The sequence below is a fragment of the Bradysia coprophila genome, unplaced genomic scaffold (assembly GCF_014529535.1).
Source record: "Bradysia coprophila strain Holo2 unplaced genomic scaffold, BU_Bcop_v1 contig_601, whole genome shotgun sequence".
Taxonomy (NCBI): domain Eukaryota; kingdom Metazoa; phylum Arthropoda; class Insecta; order Diptera; family Sciaridae; genus Bradysia; species Bradysia coprophila.
The window spans coordinates 32,777-58,206 of NW_023503841.1; the positions used below are offsets into that span (position 1 = coordinate 32,777).

Genomic DNA, 25,430 nt, shown 5'->3' on the forward strand with positions numbered 1-25,430 from the left:
GTCGGCTTTCTGTAAATGTCGAATTCTATGTTAGAGTTGTTGTTGATGACTAAGACATCCAGGAATGGAAGGACATTATTCTGTTCTACTTCATTGGAGTCTTTCAGAGAATTGAGCCAATCCATAGTGGGCTTAATTTTCCGCCTATTCATTATAACGAAGACATCGTCAATGAACCTGATCCAAATCCTCGGAAACTTGTCATCTTTGCTAGCTTTCATCTCGAAGTCAGCCATGAAAATTTCTGCAATAAAACTTGACAGAGAATTGCCCATTGCTGTGCCATATCGTTGTTTATAGATCTTCCCTCGAAACATGAAGTAGTTTTGTTCCATACATAGACGTGTGAGATCAATATACATATCTATATATGGTTCACAGGCCTGGACTGGCCATACTGGGCGTTCGGGCGATTCCCGAAGGGCCTTTTGCCTTAGTCGGGCGAAGTCCCGACGAGGCCTTTTTTGAATTTCAGCCACTTATTGTTCAAACAAATGAAGTCCATTTTAGCGAACATAGACAAAATCTTTAATTTCCTACCGAAATTTTTTTACTGAGGCCTTTCCGTTAATTCTTTCTTCGATTTCCAATCAAAATTTTTTCTTCGATTTCCTACTGAGGCCTTTCTTTCAATTTTTTCTATGTTTCCCAATCGAAATTTTTCCACTGAGGCCTTTCTGTTTGTTTTCCAGAAATGCCTCAGTAGGAAAATTTCGATTGTAAATCGAAGAAAAAATTAACAGAAAGGCCTCAGTAGGAAATCGAAGAAAAAATTGAGAGTAAGGCCTCAGTAGGAAAATTTTGGTTGGAAATCGAAGAAAAATTAACAGAAAGGCCTCAGTAGGAAATCGAAGAAAAAATTGAGAGAAAGGCCTCAGTAAGAAATCGAAGAAAAAATTGAGAGAAAGGCCTCAGTAAGAAATCGAAGAAAAAATTGAGAGAAAGGCCTCAGTAGGAATATTTTGTTTGGAAATCGAAGAAAAATTAACAGAAAGGCCTCAGTAGGAAATCTAAGAAAAAATTAACAGAAAGGCCTCAGTAAGAAATCGAAGAAAAAATTGAGAGAAAGGCCTCAGTAGGAAATCGAAGAAAAAATTGAGAGAAAGGTCTCAGTAAGAAATCGAAGAAAAAATTGAGAGAAAGGCCTCAGTAAGAAATCGAAGAAAAAATTGAGAGAAAGGCCTCAGTAAGAAATCGAAGAAAAAATTGAGAGAAAGGCCTCAGTAGGAATATTTTGTTTGGAAATCGAAGAAAAATTAACAGAAAGGCCTCAGTAAGAAATCGAAGAAAAAATTGAGAGAAAGGCCTCAGTAGGAAATCGAAGAAAAAATTGAGAGAAAGGTCTCAGTAAGAAATCGAAGAAAAAATTGAGAGAAGGCCTCAGTAAGAAATCGAAGAAAAAATTGAGAGAAAGGCCTCAGTAAGAAATCGAAGAAAAAATTGAGAGAAAGGCCTCAGTAGGAATATTTTGTTTGGAAATCAAAGAAAAATTAACAGAAAGGCCTCAGTAGGAAATCTAAGAAAAAACAAGAGGAGATTGACGCGGCAGGCGCGTTAGCAATAGACTCGCACGTTCCGAAACTACAATTTTCGCAATATTTCCACACATTTAGTATAGTTGAGTGTAACTGCTAATACAATCACAGTAGTCCTTATTACATAAATTAAATTTCGAAAATGGTACAATTGTGAAATCACATAATATGAAGAGTACTTACTATTAATAGTTAAATATTGATAGTCAAATGTCGAACAACGTAGGCGCAAGCGGATCATACATTTTAATCAGTCAAGTCTTGACGCTCGCCTGGTTAACATCTCCGCTAAAACATTCTCTTTCAACTATCAACTATTGATAGTTGACTATCAATAGTTGAGGAAGAATGTTTTAGTGGAGATGTTAACTGGACGAGCGGATCATACATTTTAATCAGTCAATTCGTGACTCTTGTCCAGTTGACATCACCGTTAAACATTCTACCTATCCAATATTGATAGACAACTATCAATAGTTGATAGTTGAGGGAGAATTTTTTGGCGGAGATGTTAACTGGACGAGCGTCATATATTGACTGATTAAAATGTATGATCCGCTAGCTACTAGATTGTTCGACATTTGATAGTCAACTATTGAATGTCAACTATCACACCATTATGTGATTTCGCAATATTTCCATATATTGCGTAATTGAATTTATTACAGAAATTTACAGCAACACTACTGACAACTTTCAAATATAAATATTTGAGTTCTGATCGAAAAGGCTCACCCTTTATCACATATCAGACATACGTGAGAATGGTAGTTGGGCAGAGTGAATTCGGTCGGGACTAAAAATCTGAATGGAGTGATGTGTGTCGTTGCGCGAGAAGCTTTCATATTTTTCTAAAGTTACGACACACGGACAGACAGACGGACGGACGGACGGACGGACGGACGGACGGACGGACGGACGGACGGACGGACGGACGGACAGACGGACGGACGGACGGACAGACGGACGGACGGACGGACGGACGGACGGACATGGCTCAATCGTCTTATAATATCATACTGATAATAATTGCCCACTACGATATAGGCCGTTTTCGATTATTTCACTTACTTACACGATGGTGGGCAAAACATAAAGACTCTCACGATTTACTTCGTATCGTGCGAGTCTAATTAACAGAAAGGCCTCAGTAGGAAATCGAAGAAAAAATTGAGAGAAAGGCCTCAGTAGGAATATTTTGTTTGGAAATCGAAGAAAAATTAACAGAAAGGCCTCAGTAGGAAATCTAAGAAAAAATTAACAGAAAGGCCTCAGTAGGAAGTCGAAGAAAAAATTGAGAGAAAGGTCTCAGTAGGAAAATTTCGATTGGAATTCAAAGAAAAATAACACAAAGCGAAATTTTTTAAATAAATTTTTCGTTGGTTGTACATTTTTAAATTGCAGCCTTTTTTTCGCTTTTAAAAATAAAAAAACTTTTTAAATTCCCCTCGAAAATGTTTCTTTGAGCTATTTCCACAATCTTTTTTTTTTTTTTAATTTTGCACCGCCAAATCGGTGCGCCCTAGGCAAATGTCCCAATTGTTCGTGTGATGTGGCGGAACTGTGTGATTCACTTACACTGTGGAAATTACACAAAATTTTCAATCATAAGAATCGAGGGCCTAATTGGAAAAAGTCGCCCGAACGGAAGGGCCTTTTGACTTTTTCCCCGAAGGGCTTTTTTGAGCCAGTCCGGGCCTGACGGTTCAGCTATTCCATTCGATATCAGCCATTTTTTCAACAAACTAATCGACTCTTCAACTGGGATGCTGGGATAAAGGGATTCAACGTCGTACGAAGCCATCATCTCGTTCTTCCCAATCTTAACATTTTTCAGCTTGTTAGTAAATTCTGTGGCGTTCTTAACAGAAAAGCTTTTCGGAGGTGTCATTTGACTAAACTGTTTGACTAACCATTTAGCGATACGTTCGCACGGGGCATCGATATTAGAAGAAATCGGTCTCATTTTATCAGGCGGATCTTTATGCAGCTTCGCTGTACAATGTAAAATCGGAATGTGCGGATTTCGATTCTTAAGCTGGTATCTAACAGATTCAGCTAACTTACTGGACGCGTACTTCGTATGCGGGCGAGGTTCATTGTAAAAATTAGGACTAATGAACTCAGTGAGAACGTTAATGTGCTTATTGATCGTCTTGTGAACATCGTTAATTAATGTCGTGATCGGGTCGTCGTCAATGACGTCATACGGACCATTATCAATGAGACTTTGTACTCTCTCGTCATAAGTTTGTTTGTTCATGAAAACAACAATGTTGTTATCATGAAGAAACAACAATGTTATCATGAACAAACAAACTTATGACGAGAGAGTACAAAGTCTCATTGATAATGGTCCGTATGACGTCATTGACGACGACCCGATCACGACATTAATTAACGATGTTCACAAGACGATCAATAAGCACATTAATGTTCTCACTGAGTTGATTAGTCCTAATTTTTACAATGAACCTTGTCCGCATACGAAGTACGCGTCCAGTAAGTTAGCTGAATCTGTTAGTCTGTGATAACTAATAATGATCTGACTGTGTATGACTTTGACGAGAGTTGTTTTAGTTCGAATTATACAAGACTTGATAATGCATGCGTTGCATGCGAAATGTATATTGTCTTTTAGAAGAATTAAATGTTGAAATCTAAAATCTGTTGTGGTTTAATTTAGAACTCATTAATCGTTGTTTTATCGATTAATTAAATTAATAGTTGTCCAGATTTTAACGGATGTTGCTCAAACAGTTGAGAAGATTTTCTACGAACTTTTGAATAGAAATTAATCAATTAATACAGTAAAAACGCGAAATTTCGAATCGAAATACAACGATGAAACACTGTATTGCGATTCGAATGTTAGACTCAGTTAGTGACTTTCAAAATGATTTATAAAAATAGTTGTAACTTTTTTTTGGCATATGATGGATTTTCATATTTCAGAAAATTCCTATTTTTAGATCACATACATTTTCCCACATATTTACGCACTAGTGCGGAAATTGACGTTTGTATAAAAAGAGGATCTTACTGCTGTACATAAAATCTTGTTGCTAACACGTTAGTAAATGGGGGTTTTCCGTATACGATCTCACATCTATTCCGCAACCCATTTACTAATTACAATTATTAAACGTAAAGCTTGTGCAGACTCAGCAACAGCTGAACATCTCCAGCTGGTCGACAAAAACAATACCTTTGTATCCAAAAGAATTGAAAAGCAAGATACATACATTGCATACATACGTTAAGGTCATCTATGTTTAGAATGTGTTTTCATTGCTCTAGCAATATCACGGTGAGCTTAAAAAAAATTATTCGACCTCTCGTGGACATGGGATATTTTTATGGGAATGTGCTCAGGGGCCTCCCAGGATGACGAAATGACTATTCCCAAAATAAATCGATGGGAAAATTTTGAATTAGATCGATTTTTCGTTTTTTTGGGACCTGCGGGATGCTTCGAAGACTGTTTGGACCCTACTGGTGACTCGTTTGAACACAAAAATATAGTTGCTGTTTAGCCTGAGGTGTAAGCTTTACAGCGATACCAATCATGATATGCATGACTACCAACAAACATCTTGTATGAGGCTAGTCATTCAACTAGATCGCTGCGAATTTGAAAGGCTGTATGCTGTATCACACGTGGATGATTTATATTTTGTCTCAAAAGAGTTGAAATTCATGATGCGGTGAAACGACCTGACATTTATCGATCTGCAATTGGTACACTGCTTTTCTTATCCGTTAATACACAACCATGTGAGATTTGACTGCTCACCCAGTTTGCCAGTGATCATCTTCTCAGATGAAACGATGCCATATTAACCGCCATACTTGGAGTTTACTGCCACCACACTGCGACTGCCTCCTCAGACGAAACGACATACTAACCGCCATACTTGGAATTTTACTCCGCCACCGGTCTTGTAGCATAGTTACGGCTCTAGGACAAAATAACTCCGGACAAAATGGGTGAGCAGTCAAATCTCACATGGTTGCATGAGGTCAATGATGGGTTGCTGATGGGTAGCAACAGAGAATTCATTAGTAGCAACAGCGAATGACTGAGTGGGCAGTATATCCCTCAGTGGCGGTAAATTCCAAGTATGACGTGGCTTTCGTCTGAGGAGCTAGTCACAACTGGGTGAGCAGTCCAATCTCACAAGGAGCTGAGTGGTCAGCCAAGACTGGGTGAGCAGTTCAATCTCACAAGCAATAAAGTGGTCGATGCAGTACAAATGGTCGATGCGGTACAATGGTCGATGCGGTACAATGGTCGATGAGGTAAAATGGTCGATTCAGTACAAATGGTCGATGCGGTACAATGGTCGATGCGGTACAATGGTCTATGGTCGAGTATTGGATTCATGTACGAGGTATATGAATTGAGTGGGAGTGTTGGAGTTATACAATTAATATAACTCGTTCAAGTCGAACACTCGAGGAGACACACTAGAATAGTAGCCTAATGAAATGGATATCAACGTAGTAGACTTAGAATTAGGTATAAATACGATGCTTTGTTCATAGAACAAGTCACTCTCTAATAAACGTTCAAAGTGTGAACATCTTAGTTTTATTATAAGTCCGGATTGGAATCCGTGAAATTCCAACAGGTTATGAGCCCAGCACGCTTCCACTGCGCACTTATGTGATAGGTGTATTACAAACACATATATAATAAACACATAAGTGCATATAACGAATACATAATGAAATTCGCAAGGCACACTGAGTGATTTTAGGCCTCCAAATGTTGTAAACAATCGGTGTGATATTGCTAGAGTGCTGCCTTGATTGTATACTATAGAAGTAGAGTATGTTTGTTGATCAGCTGGTGAAGTTCAGCTGATGTTGATTCTGCACGAGCTTAACGTTTAATAATTGTAGTTAGCAAAATAGCTATTTCCATCGATAATTTTTTTTTTGTTTGGAACTTAATTGTGGAAAAAAGTCATTTCTTAGACCTTTTATTAATTCCCTTGACTGTAAGTCATGGGCTTTACAAAAGAAAATACACCGTACGTAACACGTTCACTATGATTAAAAATGTATTGAAATGTGATTAAAAAACGTGTAATGTAACAATTTTCTGCTACTTGTTAACACGATAACTTGAGTAAATCACAACGGATTTTCAAAAACGTTTTTTTATTCGATGAAGTATTGAAATCATCCGTTCAAGTTCGAAAATGGATGGTATAGGTTCAATAATCTGGGAGTAGTTCTCAAAAGAAGCCTTTTCTGCTCTTTGTTAAGACAAAACCGAATAAGCAGAACCAAAAGTAATGAGTGTGACGTTTAAATTTTATTGTAAACATACGCCATTTTTTACTGTGGAATTTTACATTATACAAAATTACATTTCATTGAAATAAATCAATAAATCATTGTCAATAAAAGTACTATTGAGAAGCTCATACAAGCAGTCAAGGGATCTGACCCACCCAACAGGTAGGACCTAGTGTCTATAAACCATTTCACTTAAGATCTTAGAGTAATTATAATTACTCTAAGGGAAAGGGACGATTAAACGAAACATAGGAGCTAACTATTCTTTTGGCCAAACATTTTTAATTAATTCGAGCGATCAAGAAAACTCAGCGAAGAGAATTCTTCGGATCATAATTATAAATTATTATTTTACCACTACGTCCGCCACCGCCGCCGCCACCGCCTCCTCCTCCTCCACCACCTTGACAGTCAACCCACAAAATCCAGAAACCGGTAATAAGTATAAGCACATAGATTTTATGCATTTACTTAAGGAAAATTTGTAACGCTCGTAAGTCTAGAGGATAAAATACACAATTTTTAAAGTCAGTTTTAATTTATTTATATGGCGGTTTAGTTGGAATTCAAAGAAATAGGAATAAGAACTGAATGATATCATTGACAACTTGAAGTTGCAGGAAATGTTTACAATCACAATATGAAGCAAACGATGCGAAAAATTACTAAAGAAAACTTTAATATATTAAATTTACGCTTCGTATCATCTCACCAACAATTTTGAATTGAAATTTTAACCTGTTAGAGACGGTAAACAAATGACCATTATTATTATCAGGTTCATTGCTTCCATCGATCAAAATTTTAATCTGTTGATTTCAAATCTTGTACTTCAAAGTGTTTAACATGCCTTTTACAATATAAAGGACTATATTACCCATAGCTTTTTAATGTCGTCATTATCGATAACGGATGATTAGCCGTATGTGACAAGTTAAAGATTTGGTTTATGATTTTTCGTATCGATTATTGATTGTTTTCGATGGGCTGTTAACATTTCCCGTAACTCCCTTCATTTCAATTAGCATTAATTAACTGTTGGTTGGGTGAACGCATTTTGAACTGAACAATAGATACACAAGCAACAGCCTACATGCCTTAAACCAAAGCACCTAGCAGGGTAATAGAGGTTTTACCACATCAAATAGAGTAGTTTTTTTGTACCAATAATACCATTAGCAGCTTTAATGGTAATTTTGCAATGACATTATAAAAAAAGGTATGGAAATATTCGCATACTTCGATTAAAGTAGTACTACATTTTTTTCGATTACCCTAGTTACCCTAGCAAAGCACCAAAGCACATTAAGAAATTGATTATAGGCAATTTTTCAGAAATAATTCATTTAACACTCTATAATATTCCACTATTATTAATTTCATCAAACATATGTAGATGCAGAAGCCTAGATTTTGTATAGAACACTTCGAAAAATTTAGCAAAATTTTAATTTTGTAACAATTTTCGAGTTAACGAAATTAATTACAATTCGAAAAAAAAGATAGTGCTAAGATCGTTGCTGGCCAACCGAGGGGCGCATAAAGGCACACTATACGTACAGTTAATAGATTCGATATATTTCTGTCGAGAAAAAATTCCCAAATGATTCATTGGTTATTCTCTTGACTGTAAGTAATGGGTCGTACAAAAGAATGTACATCGTACGTAACACGTTCACTATTATTAAAAATTGTGATTAAAAACTTTAAAGGCAACCATTCCGCGCTCCTTGTTAACACGGGCAGTGTTTCAGTAAAATAAATCAATAAATCGTTACCAATAAAAATGCTATTGAGAAGTTCAGACAGTTCTGGGATCTACCTAGTACAATAATATCTCCAAAACATATTAAACATCTGTGTAAACGAGTGAATACTTTTATGTCTTTTTCGAGTTTCTTCCACATTTGCTTGAACTCACTTTTGACTTTTGACACTTTTTGACTGAATACTTATTTGTGATCAATTGTCACGCTGATTAATTTCTAGATAAATAAATATTGTCATCGAAATCCCATAATTAAAGCGATAAATCACGACAGAGTAACTCTGCCGTGGATAAATTCAAAAACATAAAGCAAGGTTTTGCACTTGCAAAGATGCTGTTGTTATAGGATGAAAGTGTGTTATAGTTGTAGACTACATTCAACGAGCACTTCATTTTAGATCAAAAAACATATCGCAATTTAAATAAAACACCTATGACTGACGTTAGTGCAAGTTTATTGAGTGTGCAAGTAAACTAATTTCAATTAATTATTAGAAAACTATTAGACTACGCAATAAATTATACTTACTATAGATTTGACAGTTGGAAGAAACTGAAACCTGGAACACAAATGAAAGATATCTATTGCTTATACAGCAAATGCGTCGTATAAAAATTCCTCATGGATGTTTAATACAAAAATATCTATGTATTTTAACAGTATGACGTCATCACACGAGAAAATTTGCTTTCCATTTCCATTTATGCGAACGCACACTATGATAGCGAAAAAGCACGTTTACAGAGCATATTTATCACAACTATACATTCTTCTCTTGTTCCCTGTTGAATGTAATATTGTGACGAATATAATCTAAAACGAAAAGCAAAAATAATTCTCATATAAATGGCAACAAGTGGCAATGTATGTACCGTTCGAAATGCAAAGAAATTCAGGAAGATCTACTACATCCAGCAGTGGATACAAACAGGCTGAAAAAGAAGGAGAATAAGATGTGCTTGTCGTCTGTAACAGGTTAATCAGAGCCTAAAATAAGGATTTTGGACTGGGGTGCACTTTTTACCAAAAGGCGCCTATTTTTACTGAAAAAGGCGCATATTTCGACTAATTTTTATAAAAACGTTTCACTTCGGATTTTTTCTTCTGAAAACCGTCTTTTGGATATATTTTTGAGTTCGATTGTCAACTATTGATATTGTGCTGGCACAAAAGCTGTTGCAGACACGTCGAATTTTATTTGGTCGTTGGGTGCAGGATCCTGATTTTGAGGAGTTTTAGACAATGTGAAAATGATTTTTATGTAAGATTTTCCTTTAGAATTGTGTTTCAAATTTTTAGAATTGTGTCAAATAGGTGGAAGTTGTAGTCGCGAGCAGAGCGAGCGAGATTTTTATGCTTTTGTAATTTTGGAGAGCTAATTTATTGTTTCAACAAAGTTTTTTTTCTGAACTATAGACTCGATACCAATCTGTGTTTTACTGTTTCAATACAGATCTGTAAACGTTTCAGATCTCTTCAAAAGACTAAATTGGGTCGCAGACATAAAGCTTGATATTGAAGTTACATTCTTTGAAAATATTAGTAAAATCAGTAAGAAAATATGCAGAATGAGATACAGTTTTTATTGGAAATTAGCTATATTAGTATATTCGGGTGTGAAAGATGTATGATTAAAAAAGGGCAAGTCTGAATAAAAAATCTACGATTTGAATTTTTAAAATTAGAATTCAACTTGAATTTCAATTAGAATAACTGATTTTTTCATACCTGAAAAAAGACATTTAACTATTATTTAACTTCTCGCTTGGTTCTACGCATACAACTGATTTCTTCTTTGGGTACATTTGATCCGGCTAACCCTGGAAGTCAGAGTGTCCGCGGTTTTGTCATGACCAACTCCTCGGAGACACAGAAATCTATGAGACTACAAAATCTATATCAAATACCCATAATCTGTTGGCTTCTTCGGTTGATTAATTTTTTATTTGTTTCACACAATTATACTGAATATTTCAGAAATTTTTAATTGGCTAGGATGGAACAGTACCTCAATTTTAGCAATTTTTGTTTCTTGTAAGCTGCACTTCTTCTACGTTGTTACTAATTGTGGCTTTTATTACGCCAAAACCTTCAAACCGGCTCAAAATTTTTAAATGAAAAACTTCCAACTGCACTGAAAAAAAAGTTTTTTCGAGAATTGCTGTTACAAGTGCCGGATATTATAACTATATGCCTTATAATACCTATATTCCATAATCCATAATATCCATAAGATCCATGCTATTATGGTAACTGAGCCCATAGTTGCTTGATATGGTTAATGTGCCTATAATATAAGCTGTATACCCATAATATGGACTAGAAACACATATTATCGGTACATTACGCATAACATAGCTGTATGCTTTATTATGAGGGTACAGACCCCATATTTTAGAAGTAAAAAATATAGCTGTTTGCCCTATATTCAGCAATTGTATGGGACTCATATTCATGTGAAAGGAACACATCTTAAAGTAAGTGCGACTACAGTAGAGATGAGCGGGCCGCCCGAAATACATCGGCCCGACCCGACCCGAACCGGCCCGATCGGGTTCGGGTCCGGGTTTTGAAAATTCATTCGGGCCGGGTCGGGTCGGGCTTTGAAGACAAAAATTCGGGCCGGCCCGACTTAGAAATACAAATTTAAAGTAAGCCAATAAAAGCCTATAAAGCATGAAACACTAACTTATTTTATTATTTTACTTCGCGTATAAGATTATTGCAAAGCTTTTATGCGTAGAAAATGATTTTTCATTAAATTTCATATAGTAAAAAAAAGTCGGGTCACGTCGGGCCGATGATTTTTTCGGGTCGGGTTGGGTCGGGCCGCGAAGAGAAAAGTCTCGGGTCGGGTCGGGCTCGGGTTCAAAAAATTGGATCGGGCCGGGTCGGGTCGGGTATTGAAAAAACGTCGGCCCGCTCATCTCTAGACTACAGTGAACGACATCTCAAATGTCTCACTGTCAAATTTTTCTGAGAATTTTATTGTGTCATTGCAAATTCACAATGACATTCTCTGAAAAAAAAATGACAGTGAGACATTTGAGATGTCGTTCACTGTGAGTCTCGTACATATCTTTTCTTGGCCTTTTGGAGGAAATGGGGGCTTGCTCCAGCCAACGAGGTGTTTAGATTGATAGGTGGTGTATTTTGCGTATATCTCTCGACCTATGGCAGAAATTTTGGCTTTTCTGTAAAGTCTCAGAGTTTTGCGAGTCGAAGCAAATAGTATTCGTTAAAAATGAAGAACAGTTAGTGAAGTAGAAGTAAAAGTGACTGACATTCGTGAAAACCGTCGGGCACTAAGAATACATAAGATGACAGTTCCTAGTCGGTTCCACGCTTTTTTTGAGAACGCGGCTTTTGAAAATCATAATCTTTGGCTTCGGGTGTCGAATGGTGTGTTACGCGTAATATAGTACTCCTTATGTACCTTAGCCTCTGTCCACCTACTCCTAAATCCTATCCTACCCGTGGTGACACCTGTTACAGTGAGCAACCCCATGAACGATTAGGTAACCAACCCTGGTGTAGTAGTGCGGGTCACTAAGCAAAAGGATTAGGGGGCTGTCTTCGGGTAGTACCTTAACGCTACGTAAAGAGAGGGCCGGAGACAGTTAGGCGCTATCAAGATAGGATGGCGACAGAGCATGGTGGCGGAGGATCTCAACAGCAAGAGACAACGGCAGCATGCACAGTCCTAGTTAGCTGGATTACTATCAACAACCCATGATGATTTGCCTACGGGTCGTCAGGGGGCTAGTAGTAATTTCGCGCCGTATGGGCGCGAAATTACACTACAGTGTAATTTCGCGCCCATAAGGAATTTCTTGCTGGTAGGAATCTCGCAACGTCTCAGTTGCGATGCAGGCATCCTAACATTTTGTAAAAGGAAAATCCACTTTTTCTGAGTAAGGATACCGGTATCCTTGATGCAAAATATGTGTATCTCAGTTGGGATACCGGTATCCTAACGTTTTGTAAAAGGAAAATCCACACTTTCTATGTCGGGATACCGGTATCCTTGATAGAAAATACGTGTATCTCAGTTGGAATACCGGTATCATAACGTTTTGTAAAAGGAAAATGCACACTTTCTATGTCGGGATACCGGTATCCTTGATACAAAATACGTGTATCTCAGTTGGAATACCGGTATCCTAAAGTTTTGTAAAAGGAAAATCCACACTTTCTATGTCGGGATACCGGTATCCTTGATACAAAATACGTGTATCTCAGTTGTGATACCGGTATCCTAACGTTTTGTAAAAGGAAAATCCACACTTTCTATGTCGGTATACCGGTATCCTTGATACAAAATACGTGTATCTCAGTTGGGATACTGGTATCCTAACGTTTTGTAAAAGGAAAATCCACACTTTCTATGTCGGGATACCGGTATCCTTGATACAAAATACGTGTATCTCAGTTGGGATACCGGTATCCTAACGTTTTGTAAAAGGAAAATCCACACTTTCTATGTCGGGATACCGGTATCCTTGATACAAAATACGTGTATCTCAGTTGGGATACCGGTATCCTAACGTTTTGTAAAAGGAAAATCCACACTTTCTAAGGATACCGGTATCCCTGATACAAAGCTCTGGGGTGTTAGAATAAAATTCGCATCTCCAAAATTTATGTGCCTGATACTCAACTGAATCTACCGCCAATTTATCGCCAGGTACTCGTAAAAATTCTCTAAATTAAGTTAGCCATTGAAAAATGTATGGGCGCGAAATTCCACTATAATATGTGTAATCTCGCGCGGCGCGAAATTACTCGTTACCCGTCAGGGTCATCTTAGTAGGTTGAGCGAAGTTTTAACGCCTCCTCCTTGTAAAAGAATCATAGTTCAAGAAACTCTACAAAGGCCTCGGATAAACGGACGGATTCAACGACGACGACCCCAGCAACGAAACAAGGACAATGATTTAGTAATGGCAACATGGAACGTTAGAAGCCTATTTGCGAGAGGCGCAATACAAAGCACGCTCGCAGATCTGATAAAATACAAAATAAAGATAGCAGCGGTGCAAGAGACTAGATGGATAGACAGTGGTATCCATTACATGTCACAATACTGTTTCTACTTCAGTGGAACAAGCAACAATCGACATGAATTCGGAACAGGTTTCTTCGTCAACAAAAGTATCGATCATCTGGTTCTAGATTTTGTGCCAGTAAACATGTATATGTGCACACTTCGGATTAGAACAGACAAATTCAAAATGACCCTACTTAACGTCCACGCTCCGACAGAAATGCAGGAAGACGAGACCAAAGATGCGTTCTATGATGAATTGGAACGCATTATTGCATCGATCCCAGCATCAGACGTTATTGTACCTTTGGGAGACTTTAATGCCCAAGTAGGACGAGAATCATGCTTCGTCAGTGTAGCCGGAATCCACAGCCTACACGACGAAAGTAATGACAATGGATGTAGAGTGGCTAATTTTGCAATATCCAACGGTCTGGTAATAAAGAGTACGCAGTTCCAGAGAAAGGACATACACAAAGTAACCTGGACCTCAAGCGACAACAGAACACAGACCCAAATAAATCACGTGCTGATAGATAAACGCTTTAGCCAGAACATCATTAATGTCCGGAGCTACAGAGGAACTACCCACGAATCAGACCATGCCCTTGTTAAAATAACTTTGAGATGCAAGTGGCCACGATTGAATGGTAGGAGAAGAGACGTACGCCCGATATTTAATGTAGACAAGCTAAAGGATGAAGTAACAAGTGAAAAATTCAAGAGGAAAGTAGAGCATGAGCAGCTCATTAATGAAACCGACTCTGGAGGGAATGACATGAATGAGTTGGCCCATCGAAACGTTGATATCGTCGCAGCCGCCCCAAACGAAATTCTAGGTGAGGTCACCTCGCGAAGACATAGTGTGTGGTTCGATGATGAATGTAAAGCTGTTGTAGAAGCCAAGAAAAACGCCCGACTCCAAGCGACCCAGCGAAGAACACGACTTAGCCTGCAAGTCCTGACGGACAATTACTTGGTGATACAGATGGTATAATACGGAGGTAGAAAGATTATTTCCAGAATTTGCTGAACAAACCACCAATACCACGAGCTAGGCAAAACGCGTACCAACGTGCGGAGGAGCCACTCATTGAAGCACCATCTTATGGGGAGGTAATGGAAGCAGTTAACAGACTGAAAACACGGAAATCACCTGGTGAGGATAACATACCGGCTGAACTGATCCAAGCAGCAGGATCGGAACTGTGGCATCGAATACACCAGATAACAGAAAAGGTGTGGGAAGAAGAAAAGCTTCCTGATGCATGGCAAATTGGTCTGTTAATACCGATTCATAAGAAAGGAAGCAAATTGGAATGTGGAAATTATAGAGGAATATGTCTGCTGAACGTATCATATAAAATCCTGGCAGAAATATTGTACCAACGGTTGTACCACGGATCAGATTTTCACTTTGAGGCAAATAATGGAAAAAGCATGGGAGTTCAACATTAATATTCACCAACTGTTCATAGACTTCAAACAAGCATACGATTCCATAGATATACAGGCTTTGTTCGATATTATGAATGAATTTGGCATCCCAACCAAACTCATCAACTTAACCAAAGCGACGCTTACCGATACGAGATGCAAGATCCTGGTCGACAACACGCTTTCCGATGCCTTCTCTATTGAAACAGGACTTAGGCAAGGTGACAAGCTCTCAACTATTTTGTTTAACTTGGCGTTAGAGAAAGTTGTGAGAGCCATGTCAATGAACTGGACTGGCACCATCTTCTATACGAGTAATCAGCTAACGGCTTTCGCTGACGATGCTGACCTGATAGGAAGGGGGACACTAGCAGTCCCTTTCATAGAAATGGAAAGAGAAGCGTGTAAAGTTGGACTTGTGGTAAATGAAGAGAAAACCAAGTATATGGCACTAGAGCGCAGTCAAGGATCTCGTGTGGGGCAAAACGTGACCATGGATACGTATAATTTTGAAGTCGTGCAGTCATTCAAGTATTTAGGTTCGACATTTAACGTAACCAGTGATATAGAGGAGATCAAAATGAGAATTACGCAAGGAAGCAGAAGCTTCTATGCACTGAAACACCTGTTCAAAAGCTCACTTGTATCCCGTGCAACAAAACTCCGACTCTATAAAACTGTAGTTCGACCCATCGTCATGTATGGTTGTGAGACGTGGTCCATGACATCCAAACAAGAGCAGATGCTGAACTGCTTTGAACGAAGAATCTTAAGATCGATATGTGGACCAGTACATGAAGCAGGTGGTTGGAGAAGACGAACGAATATGGAATTGTCAGAAATTTTTGGGAAGAATTTCATCACAGCTGCAGTAAAATCAGCGAGGCTCCGATGGGCGGGCATGTGGCTAGCATGAATGATGACCGAACTGCCAAGAAAGCCCTCGACAGAAAATTTGAAGGACGTAGACCGAGAGGGCGGCCACGGAAGAGATGGATAGACAGTGTGGTCGAAGATACTAGATCATTGGGGGTCGCGGATTGGAGAAGTCTGGCCGAGGACAGGAACGAGTGGAGGAAGTTAGTAGAGTCAGCCAAAACCCGCTTGGGTTGACAAAGGCTGCTAATTCAATTCAATTCAATCTTTGGCTTCGTTGGAAATTCTTTTAATATTTCTTTTCAATCTTTTTTTTTGCGACTTGTTTACCGCTTCATTGTGATTGTGATTTTTTATACTTGCGTATCAACATTTTCTTAAACCAACATTTTTAAAATAGAAATGTGCTAGCTCCCTTTGCAAAAAACTGAAAAACTGAAAATACTCGGTGTTCAAGATTTCGATTTGGAAGCCCAGAAGAATGATGTCAAATTTTCGGTCGTTTTTCTTTCAATTTTTAATTTTTCGGCTTTAGGTTGTCCAAAAAATACTTGAACAAATTTTGTTGGTTTTTCTTTCTTTGAAAACAATTAAGTTACCTACAATTTGGTTGTTTTTCGCTATTTCTAAACAATTATGACAACCAAAATTGTTCCATAAAATGAAAAAAATGCTGATTAGTAAATGCTAGCAAATGTTTACATTCATATTTCATAAGTTTTGTTCAAACATTCGTTGTGATCGAATAATATAGCTACACAGTCCATATTGTAATAACAACGCTTCAAAATAAAAACATGTCATAGCACAAGTAAAGTTAGCACATCAATAGCATAGGTTTCAGTTAGTTTCTCGGGTTAAGCATCACTCGGCGCGGTTAGTACTTAGATGGGTGACCGCAAAAAACATGCATAGCAGGTAACTACTTTTTCCTCAGTATACTTTGCATCCAGGCACTATATCCACTTATATTGTAAACTGCAATATTTTTTACATATATGTGAGTTGGTGAAACAGGAACTAATCAGGAAAACAATTTTGAGGTCGATTTACTATTTTCAAATAATTGATGAGGTAAATTTTAGAAAAAAATTCTATGAGATATCTTCAGGCTGTATCAAGTTAGTTTTACTAACTATTATCTCGTAAACCTATAAATAATAAAATTCGTTCGAAAAAACGTTATTTGGGGAACTTTAAAGTTCGATGATTTTCCAAAATTTGATGGGTTGAGATACATTGTAAAAAATCTACTCCATTTCTATCTGGGTGTGTATGGCAGCAAGGCATATTTTCTAGAAAAAGTTTTTTGAAACTTTCTAAAAAATTCTACAGTCAAAGAAATTTAGTTTTCGGGTTTTCCAAAGGTATTAATCTTATTTAACCCACACTTTATCCCACAACAATGGAATCCACAAATTTAAATTTAGTTAACTCAGCGGTCGCAATGACGGCGCTGCAGTCACGATTTCAAAATGTGATATAGGGTGGATAAACTAAATTTTGGTTTTGGTTACATTTTCTCTTGGTTTTTAATTATTACATCAGGCTTCTAAATTAAGAGTACCTTTATGCAATATAAACCGTTTGAGTTTGAAAAAAGATGTTTTGTATCAGTGAACGATATAGGAAAGCGTTCAGTACGTCTCAACATACAAAAGAACGTAAAATATAATTGTACATTTAGCCACCCTACGTCCGTCATCGCTTCTATTGTCTTCAAAAACATATTGTGTGCTTGTCATGATATGTATCAGACGTTTGTTTATTTATGTGTCTCATCTAAAATGCTGGCCAGCAAAATTTTGATCATTAAATTCAACGGCAAAATTGATCTAAATGTTAAAATAATTGTGAATAATAGTGAAGTTAATGTGGTTTTGTTTTCTCTTCATAAAAGAATTTGCATCAGTTCGATGTAAAGTGCGGAGCACCATTAGAAAAAAAAAAACTTGTCGCTGAAGAATGATCAAAAAGTTGCTGGACGCAGTAGCTACAATTAATGCTTTGCAGGATATAGAATAAAAATTAGAGAAACACCAAGAGCCGTCCATTTGAAATCTTCACAATCATCATTTCAACTAAAGGCTTTTTTTTAACGAAACGCAGATTCGGAACATTCTTTTTCGCCAAATTACAATTTGGCATAGGAAATCAATTCAACTCTTTGTATAAGTGAAGCTCATGATTGAGCTCAATCATGAAAACAGAATCTGGTCAGGAATAAGATAAGAATATGAATATATGACGAACTTCAAAGTTCCTGATTTATAACCCTGAGATGCCTGCTCATGCAATTATGCGATTTACGATTTCCAAAGAATTTTAATATCAACTTTTAGACAAAATAACAATTTCCAAGTCTGTTTTCTATTTGATTTATTTGATGTATTTCCGACCTCGTTCTAGGATAATAAAATTTTCTGTGGATTATTTGTAACTTCATGAAAATATTAAGATTGAAAACCTCAGAAACATTCACATAAAAATTATGCTTTCCTAACTAATGTTGAAATAGCCTTTTTGCACTCATTAGGAACTTAGTAGGCATGGGTGATAATGAGAATGATTATCGATAATTATCGATTATCGATAATCGATAATTATCGAGTTTTTTTATCGAAAATTATCAAAAAAAATATCGATAATCGATAATTATTGATATTTTGATAATTATCAAGATATCGATAATTCGATATATCGATATTTCGGTCCGAAAATCCGATATTTATCGATATATTCCGGTATATTCCGATATATCGGTATATTGTCATGGTGATATTTTGATGTTTATTTCTCAATCTGGCAACAAGTACAAATATTTATATTTCGTTTATAAATAATAAATCTCGCTTAATGCATTTGAAGACGGAAGGATATTTTGGACACAGCTGGCATTTCCCCTTTGAATTGCCAAAGAAATTCGCTGAATTAGGAAATTCTTTGAGCGGCGATCTCCAGTCGTTTGAATTAATTTCTTGCCGATTTGTTTAATTAAATTGATCGAATCGCTTGACCATGGTCCGAAAGATTCCACTGCAAATGCTACGAACTTATAATTTTGAGATTTTATATACGAATAGAGCCCATGCTTTCGATTTTGCGCAAATTCTGCTGCTGAACCTGATTGCGTTAGAGATAGGTGTATGTAACTGTCAGCTACTGTATCGATACAAGTGGCGTCCCAAACCATTGACTGTCCTTTTTCCCATGGAATTAATGTAATACCATCGGGTCTTTTCCCATCGTCTCTCGAAAGCCCAGTCGGTTCCAATTTCGAAGGCACATTGATACACGTTAAAGACCGATGAATGATATGGTTCATTTCTCCATGTTTTGCAATCCAGCTTGCGGTGTTCTTTGGACAACTTAGAGCGTGTAATCCATTTTCATGAACGATTGAACCACAAGAGCAAGTAAACTTTTCGCAAACTTTGCAACCCAGACGAAGAGCAATACATATACGGAATGTGCTGTTGTCCATGAAAGTTCCTATGTTTGGAGACGGATACGCATTCAACCAAGCGTTCGATTCTTTGTGTTGAAGCGCATTAAATCTTGCTATGTCCAATGGCAGTGTGAATGTTAAGTTTTCGGTGATTATACGCTTCGTGTTTATTAAGTCCCAGTTTTTCTGATACTCTTTTGCCTCAGGAATCTCACTGTTGAAAGAGTTCCATTCCAGTAATGCATCATTCGCAATGTAAGTAAGGTTTTCATCTGGATTTTGTAAAATATGAGAGACAAGAACGCTTACTCCATGGATTGAGCTGAGGAAGGCAGGAAATGAAATATCTTGAAAACGCCGAATACCTAGGCCACCAAATTTGACTGGTAATGATGCTTGCAACCACTGTGTCTCATTTAGGCTAACGTTCATGATTGTTTCTAGTGTTTGTCTGAGCCCGTTATCAATTGTTAATAAAAAGTTTCTGAATTTCCAAGTGGGCGTTGTGCGCATGAAATACGTCAATTTCGGTATTGCAAAACAATGTTTCAGTAAAACGTACGCAGTGTGTGAATTTAAATTTTTCAATCGATCGAACATAACGTGCATCCTATTCGAAATTTCTGTCGACATTTTGTTGAAGCCTTCATCAAGAATTGGAGCACCCAAAAGGTTTAGCTCTTCTTTCGATGTCACACGAATTCCAGGTGCCACTGACTGAAATTTCTTTACAACTTCGTCATCAACTACTCCAGAACAGAAAAATATTTCACATTTTGAAGGATTGATTTCTAGCCCAATTTTCTTTGATAATTCAATCAGCAAGGTAAAATCTGCCAGAACCATATCCGCATAATCACCCAAGGTGCCGTCATCAAGGTACCATAAATTCAGTTCAGATTTGAGCTTTTCGATTATTGGGTGAATTGCCAGACAGAATGTCAATGGACCAGTAGGATCACCCTGCTGTGCCCCAACTTGTGAATCGATAATTACTGAATTGAATGAGAGATAAGACGTGTTCGCGTAACATTGTCAGAGATATTTGAATAATGATGGTGTAACAGTACGGACTTCTGACAACAGCGCGTCTCTTTCGAATGAATTGAATGCATTTTTATAATCAATCTTGAGTAGTATTTTCTGAAAATTCTTCTCATTCTCTGCAAAAGCTCTCGTTGCATGTACACCTGCTTCGCATCCTTGTGGGGTACCAAAACCTATTTGTTTCGGACGTAAGTAATCACCAAGGTCATCACGAACATGAGCGCAACATAGTTTAGACACCAGTCTTCGTAAAGCAATACCAACAGCAATAGGCCGAATTCCACCACTCTTCTTATTTAATGCACATAAAGACGCACCATAAATGTATTTGCATATCGAATCTGTAACTTTCCCCAATAACATGTAATTGCAAAGTATATTGTCATGAATTTTCAGGTAAATATCAAAATATCGATATTTTGATTATTACCGAATTTCGATATTTTGATAATTATCGAATTTCGATATTTTGATAATTATCGATAATTATTAAATTATCGATAACGATATGATTAATCGATTATCGATAATTTTTTTCGATTGATATTATCGATAATTTGGAACGTCTCCCATCCCTAGAACTTAGGAAAATAACTACTGGTCGAGACGGTTTACTTGTAGTCCGAAATTATATTTTGGCTTCGTAGAACACAGATAAACACAAGAGAGAGGAATTATATGATATGCAGTACATACTGTCCCGCAATGAAAGTAGATAAGTAGGTATGGCCAGTCCATACAAGTCGGAGCACATACGGATTTGCATGGCGCCACCTCAAACTAACTCATTTCTAGTGGAAATTTGCACTAGAAATGAGTTTGTTTGAGGTGGCGCCATGCAAGTCCGTATGTGCTCCAGCTAGAACAAATTTGAACGTTTGGCCATACCTATCTATTTACTTTCATTGCTGTCCCGTACAATCTTTTTCTAAATAAAAGTTATAGTCAAATCGACAATATTGTATTATTTGGCGATTTGTCATATTTTGGAGTTTCTTCACACTTTGGCAATTTTTCTTGACAATTCATCATATTTAGTTGATTTGTTAAATCATCAAGAAAAGTCTCAGAAGTGTGAAGAAACGCCATAAAGACAAATTTTCAATTCTCTATGATCCTTGGAGTTTCTTTACTCTTTGGCGATATTTCTTGGTTTTTCTTCACATTATGGCGATTTTTCTTGTTGATTTAACAAATCAACCATAAGAGGTTCCGAGCCTACGCTGAAATTATAGCCTACATTTCTGCGTTTCGAAATTTTTGATCGCTGATATCTTTTTACGAGAGCCCTTTTTGAAAAATGTACGACCACATTTTCGAGTAAAAATATGTCAGCTTTGAATAAAAAATAAAATTGTCTGTGAAAGTTCCAAAGCAAATGGAACTTTCACAGACAATTTTATTTTTTATTCAAAGCTGACATATTTTTACTCGAAAATGTGGTCGTACATTTTTCAAAAAGGGCTCTCGAAAAAAGATATCAGCGATCAAAAATTTCGAAACGCAGAAATATAGGCTACAATTTCAGCGTAGGCTCGGAACCTCATAATGATGAATTGCCAAGAAAAATCGATAGAGTGTGAAGAGAAGAAGAGAAAAATCGCCAGAGTGTGAGGAAACGCCAAAGTGTAAAAATACGTTTTTGAAATGTCTCTACATTATCTTTCGTAAAATGATAGTGTCCTCGGGATCTTTTGTTAAAGTATGAATTCCCTAGGATCGACACGGTGAGCTTGAAAAAATTTTTATTCGACCTCCCGTGGACATGGGATATTTTTATGGGAATATGCTCAGGGACCTCCCAGGATGACGAAATGACTATTACCAAAATATTTCGATGGGAAAATTTTGAGATAGGGCGACCCAAATTTGGAGTCAGGCACACTGGAAAAAATATTCCGTGGAAGTAATACGTAAGTCATTTTTTGGATGCGACATCCACTTCTGTGCAATCAGCGACATCTCTGCTTTCCATAGATACCATATACACCATGTCCCGTATCCCTTGAGTATGACTTGTTCAAGAAAAAATACGCAAAACTTAACAAAATAAAAAATAAATTCATTTTTAAATATATGGTTACATGTGGAGGCTATTGAATTCACACACTGCTTTTAACAATTGTTCACTGAATTTGGGATGACCACCACCGACCATGTACTTTTTCCATACTTTATTAAATTCAAAATGTGTCGCTTCTACGGATTGCTCACAATAAAAGCCTAATGCCTCCTGCTTTTGGGAACAAAATTCTTTAACATGGTAGAATACCGAATGGACTTTCGGCGTCACATTTACTCCCAAGTCTAAATAGCTTTGTTTAAATTTTTCAATGTATGAAATGTAGTCTGGGTCCAAAGTGTTTCCGAAGCAAGATTTGACAACTTGTTGAAAGTCACTAAGGACTTGAACGAATTTGATGCAACCAATGGAACAATTGGACCGTAGTATGTCAACCTTCTGTAGCAACGTCTTGCATCCATTGCCATTGAAGCCAGTTCCTCCATTTGTTATTTGACGTTGAACATGACAAAGGGAGGCCCATTTCATAGCTTCATCTTCATATTCGCGTAGCATATGGTTGAAAATAGTGTTAACGACACCTAAGAGTAAATGAAGTTCTGGCGGAGGTATAATATGTAGAATGGGGGTATCAGTGTCATTTCGCGTGAATAGTGGAGATTCAACGCAATTCATAAATTTCTTCGCTTCAGTACGTTGACCTCCTGATGCGCGCCACAAGACGCAGTTTTCAAATATATTTTCAATTGTTCTTGGATCGGCAGATTTATCCAAGCTTTCCTTCGAAGCGTGGCAATAAGTACATGGGTGAGTACTGCTATGAGGCATCAGGCCGCATATTATGTTAGCCAGTTTCAGATCCACAGCAAACGTAGCATTGACCGAATTGATATTGATCGCAGACCACAACAGAGAAACATTTTTGTAGTTTTCCTGTACAGATGGAGCAATGCCAATAACGAAAAATTTTTAACACCTGAGTCCAAGAATTTTTTTGATACGATACCATCCACATACTTCTGCCGAGAGCTCGAAGTCGTTGAATCGTTCAATTTTGATTGAACTGACAAAGTCAGTTTCAGAGAACCAGCTCCTGCGTCGATACCAATTTTTAGGTGAGGAAAAGAGGTACAACGGTTCTGTTTTATGGCCTCAATCAATCCAGATAGATTGTTGCAGTAGACAGCATCTTGACTGGTTAGAACTTCTTTGTTTGCTTTTATTTTTGTAAAATCGAATCGTTTGGTAGTGAAAAACGTGTCCACCGAGTGTAGTCCAAGTTTAAGCTTCTGTTTAAGATTCACTTCAATCGCCTTCCTATTTTTGGTCGTAGTACGGATAACGGACGCAACTTGTAGCGTATCTCTTTGCGATAGTCCCAAATTTGATTGCAATGTTTGAATGTCTTTCACTGACAAAACATTGTCTTTGGGCATTGTTTTTTTTGCAGATCTTAAAGAAAGCGTTAAAGGTCTTCCCACTGTTCCAGATATGGATAAACTCCCATTCTTAGCTTCTTTTGCTTTATCTTTCAATAAAGCGGAAACAACATGATCAGACACTTTTGTCTTTCTAATAATCGAAGTCACGTTTTTCAATAAAGATGATCTGCTGCATTTGTGCATTGTTCCTTGTTTAAGTTTGCCATAACATTTGCTGCAAACTTTTTTTGTTGCTTCCTTCCGATGCATCCCTATGGAGGACAATGTTCTTCGTTTTTATTTTATTTTTTTTTAACAACCGGAAGGTATAACTCACAATCGAACGGTTTTCGAATTTTACGACGATGAACAACAAATTTATCTCCAGTGGATGGTTGAATCAAAGGTGTCTGTACAATTTCGCAAATCCTGCAATTACAGGGCATCCAGGACTTTTCGGCTATTCGAAACTTCTCATTGTAAAATGGTTTCAAATCTGGGCATTTTATCGATGCCAGAGAGCCTTTTTTTACTCTGTACAATTTTTGCCGACATCCTTGGCAAATGGCATTCGGCAAGCGTTTGTCATAAGCGTTGTACTTAAAATGCGAATTAATCAGGACTTCGAGTTCACCTTTTGGAAATATCTTTGCAAAGGAACGTTTAGCACATTTTGGAGCTTTTTCTAAGCAAAACAAACACAATTTTTCGCGATTTTTGTTATGTTTTTCAGTCATTTTATACAACAGCTTCAACGGAACTAATTTTAAGCTTGTGTCGACTAATGCTTTGTGTATATTTTGTTTGTGTGGGTGTGTTTTGTTAAGTTTTGCGTATTTTTTCTTGAACAATCGAAAAATATGCTTGAATTCGTACTTCAATAGATAAAATACGTTATTGATCATACTCAAGGGATACGGGACATGGTGTATATGGTATCTATGGAAAGCAGAGATGTCGCTGATTGCACAGAAGTGGATGTCGCATCCAAAAAATGACTTACGTATTACTTCCACGGAATATTTTTTCCAGTGTGCCTGACTCCAAATTTGGGTCGCCCTATCTCAAAATTTTCCCATCGAAATATTTTGGGAATAGTCATTTCGTCATCCTGGGAGGTCCCTGAGCATATTCCCATAAAAATATCCCATGTCCACGGGAGGTCGAATAAAAAATTTTTCAAGCTCACCGTGTCGAACAAGATGCCGTTACCTGACGTAAAATAAGAGTTTCCTTAGGATCGAACCAGGCAGCATTTCGTAACTTTTATAAAAGGATAGATTCACTAGCTTCGAACAAATAACGCCTTTTAGATAAATTTCGTAAAAGGATAAATTTCCAAGGATTTGTTTAATCACCACGAAGAATCGCCAAAGTGTGAAGAAACGCAACAAAGACAAATTTATCATTCTTTGTTTTTGCCGGCGTTTCTTCATCCCTTGCCAATTTTGTATTTTTGGCGATTCTTCATGGGAATCATGATTAATGACGGCTACGAGCTTTAGCGAAAACGAATG

General features: G+C 37.3%; 1 long non-coding RNA gene across 1 annotated transcript; it reads right to left on the reverse strand.

The window, feature by feature from the left end:
• Positions 1-147: 147 nt before the first annotated feature.
• On the reverse strand, positions 148-24,965 carry LOC119083393. The gene is made up of 3 exons (XR_005088853.1): positions 24,956-24,965; positions 12,071-12,084; positions 148-602 (listed from the first exon to the last, which is right to left on the reverse strand). It is a non-coding gene; the product is annotated as an uncharacterized LOC119083393 (long non-coding RNA).
• Between the last annotated feature and the right edge of the window lie 465 nt (positions 24,966-25,430).